Genomic DNA, 3,924 nt, shown 5'->3' with positions numbered 1-3,924 from the left:
CGAGCCGGCAGTGGCCACGGTCGTCCCTTCCTTTGTCCCTTCCTCTCCTGAAGGCTGGGGCAGTTCCTTTCCTTCGACTTCCGGTAAGATCGCGTACTTAATAAATGATTCGGGTTGAGATATTGATGTACTTAGGGCTTATTTAGGAACTTTTGATTGGGGACGATTATGACCAAAGTCCAAAGAGAAAATCTATTTGTTAGCTGTTGGAAACTACAGAAACTGCAAGTTCATTAGACTGGCAAACTAGTATGCAGGTTGCAGACTCTTTCCTCTAGTAATTTTAAGAAATATTTCACCGATTTCACTTTGGCAACATCAAGAAATACTTGATAATCTGATACATGTAGTTGATGCAGGTAGCTTTGTTATTGTACTGTACTATGAACTTGTGATTAACCCATATTCTTATTTGTGTAAAAACTAACTTCAGATTTTTTACTCACTAAATTTCAGAGATGAGGAGGTTTTTGGTTAAGAGAGCAAGGACTGAAAATATGAATGATGTGCAACCTGAAGTAGAAGTAGAGCAAAGGACTGAAAATGTGAATGATGCGCAGCCTGAAATAGAAGTAGAGCCACCAGCGCCTAACGTTGCCAATGAATTTAATCCAAATGCGATTGAGCGCGATCCGGGAAAGAGGAAACAAATTTGTGAGTATCCTCCTGATATTCAAGACCAAGTGAGGAGAGCATATATATATTGAAGGGTCCAATGCAACCAGATTTGAATAAATACCATCGTACTGAATTTGGAAGTTCGCATTCCTCAAGAGCATTTTCCAAATCTTGGTATAAAAGGTACGACTGATAGAATACAGTGAGTGGAAGAATGCAGCTTATTGTTTTTATTGTTTTCTCTTTAAGCAACCCGGAAGGGCTGAGCACTTTGGTTATGAAGTCTTCACCAAAGAAGGATTTACAGATTGGAAGCATGCATCTAAAGGCTTCAAAGATCATATTGGTGGTCATGGTAGTAGGCACAACTCTTGCGTCAAGCATTATGATGATTATAATAATCAAAGACAAAGTGTGGCAAGTAACTTTGCTAGATCAAGCAAGGAATCAGAAGAAATGTATAAGATTCGTTTAACTTGTTCTGTAAGTTGTTCAAGATATCTCATTGCACAAGGCTTGGCATTCCGTGGACATGATGAATCAGCTACTTCTCTAAACAAGGGAAACTTTAGAGAGATGATAGATTTGGAAAAAACTAAGAATGAACAAGTCAGAGATGCTTTTAACCGTGGTGGCAGAAATTGCACAATGACATCTGGTGACATTCAAAAGGAGCTTGCAATGTGTTGTGCACATGAAGTTAGAAAGAAGATCATGACAGAGCTTGGTGACAAACAATTCTCGGTGCTTATTGCTGAATCACGTGATATATCTGTGAAAGAGCAAATGGCTGTGATGTTGAGGTTAGTAGTTTCACTTTTATTTTGTTGTTTGTTTGTCATTTATTCTCTATGCAACCAACCGACATTATTGTGTTTTCCTATAGGTTTTTGAATGACAAAGGGAGGGTTGTGGAAAGATTCCTTGCTTTGCATCATGTCAAAGATACGACGTCGGAGTCACTAAAGGATGCTCTTTATGGCATTCTTGATCATTATAAGTTATCAATTTCAAGGATACGGGGTCAAGGATATGATGGGGCTTCAAATATGAGAGGTGAATTTAATGGTTTGCAGAAAAAGATCATAGATGAAAACCCCTATGCTTTCTATGTTCATTGCTATGCTCACCGTCTGCAATTGGTGGTCATGTCTGTTGCTAGTAGTTGCTCATCTATTCATGATTTCTTTGAGTACATCTCCTTGATTGTGACTACAACAACAACATCTTGCAAGAGAAGGGATGCATTGACCGAGGCACAACACCAAGATATTCTGGATAGACTTGAGAGTGGTGAGATATCTACTGGAAGGGGCTTGCACCAATCATCTACTCTTTCTAGACCGGGGGATACTAGATGGGGTTCACATCATACTACCTTACTGCGTTTGGATCAAATGTGGTCCTCCGTGTTAAAGGTGCTTAGTACAGTTGATGAATATGGACGTGGACCATCTCAAGCAGCAGGTTTGATAGAAAAAATGGAGAGCTTTAAATTTGTTTTCATTCTGAAGCTTATGTTGAAGTTATTTGGCATCACAAATGAGCTTTCAAAAGTTTTGCAAAGAAAAGATCTCAATATTGTTCTTGCCATGGAATTAGTTAATGATGTCAAGGCTCGGCTGGCAACGTTCAGAGAGAGTGGTTGGGATAATTTATTTGGTGATGTCCAAGAATTTTGTGGTGCTAATAGTATTCTAGTACCAAATATGGACGAAGTAATACCAGTTCGTGGTCGTTCAAGGAGAGAAGGGAGAACTGTTACTAATCTTCACCATTACCGTGCAGAGATTTTTTATGTTGCTATTGACAAAATTTGTGTGGAGATGGATCACCGCTTTAGTGAAGAAGAAAATTGTGTGCTTGATTGCTTCTCATGTCTTGACCCCAATGACTCTTTCTCCAAGTTCAATGTTGATAAACTTGCTCGTCTTGCTGAAATTTATCATGAAGACTTCTCTAATGATGATCGTGGAACAATAAGAGAGTAGCTCCTCACTTATATAAGTCAAGTGAAAAGGCATGCTTCTTTTTCTACTTGTGATGATGTTCAAAGTTTGGCCGTGAATATCGTTGAAACTAAGAAAAATCTGGTATTTCCATTGGTATACAAACTTATTGAGTTGGCTTTGATATTGCCGGTGTCAACTGCATCTGTTGAGAGAGCATTTTCAGCAATGAAGATTATCAAGAATAAATTGCGTAGCAAGATCAACAACGAATGGTTCAACGACTTGATGATATGTTACACCGAGCGGGAGTTATTCAAGTCAGTTGATGATAAAGATATTATTCGAACATTTACAGCAATGAAGTCTCGGAAAGGACATTTGCCTCGTGATTTTCTTTAGCACACTATTGGTACGTTCCATCTAACCTTTTCTATTGTTACAAGCTCTCTGTTTTGAATAAATAAACAAATCACAACACTGAATTTTTGTGAATAACAAATCCATTTTCTTATCCTGTAGTGTCTTCTAGGATATATTGATGGTGTCATGGTGAGGATATATTGATGGTGTCATGGTGATTTAGACGGCTACACTTTTGTTGGCAAGATGGCTAGTTTGGCTGATTGGCTCTATGCCATTTGCTATCTGAAATGGAATATTGATATATTAGTTCGCTTAAATATTACATTTGTCCAGGGCCGTACCCGAGAAAATGAGGGCCCTGTTCAACATCCAAAATTAGGCCCGTGATATAACCATTGGCAATTAGGAAAACAAAAAATTATACTCAAGAAGCGATCTCAAAACTCAAAATTAGTACATTATTTGCAAACTCAAAATTTGTTTTTCATAAGCAATCTTCTCCAAAATGCCATTTGATTATTTTGCAAAAAACTAGCGCATTTTTTAGATGAATGATTAGTATATTATGTGTTAGAAATAGGACATAACACCCGCAAAAAAAGAAATAGGACATAACAACAGGGAATGAAACGAACTTTGGTTTATGAGTTCTGGTAGCCTGGTTAAAACTTTAGTCGGGCAGCGTAGGTAGAAGCAGTAACAGGATCTAAGAAGCAGAGGAGACACCTGCTAAATAGATGTTGGATTGACCCGCAAAAAAATAGATGTTGGATTGAGGATGGAGCATACATATACATTGGGTTTATTTCGGAGAAACCGCCAAGGAATGAAGCCATGAGCCCTGTGATGGAGCAAGGGATTTGCATGGGTCACTGGAAGTGAAAGAGAATACAGAGAAAGAGAATAGGAAGGAGGAGAGGTGTGCGTGAGATGGAGTGCTGGGAGTTATTACGGTGCATGTTCCCAAGGAATACTAGTAGTATTAGTACTG

General features: G+C 38.5%; 1 pseudogene; it reads left to right on the top strand.

Annotated features, from left to right (window-relative positions):
• The first annotated feature begins 458 nt into the window (after positions 1–458).
• LOC125547804 lies at positions 459–2,969 on the top strand (annotated as a pseudogene).
• The last annotated feature ends 955 nt before the right edge of the window (positions 2,970–3,924 follow it).

This window comes from Triticum urartu, chromosome 3 (genome assembly GCF_003073215.2).
Source record: "Triticum urartu cultivar G1812 chromosome 3, Tu2.1, whole genome shotgun sequence".
Lineage (NCBI taxonomy): Eukaryota > Viridiplantae > Streptophyta > Magnoliopsida > Poales > Poaceae > Triticum > Triticum urartu.
This window is presented reverse-complemented; position numbering and strand designations above follow the sequence as displayed.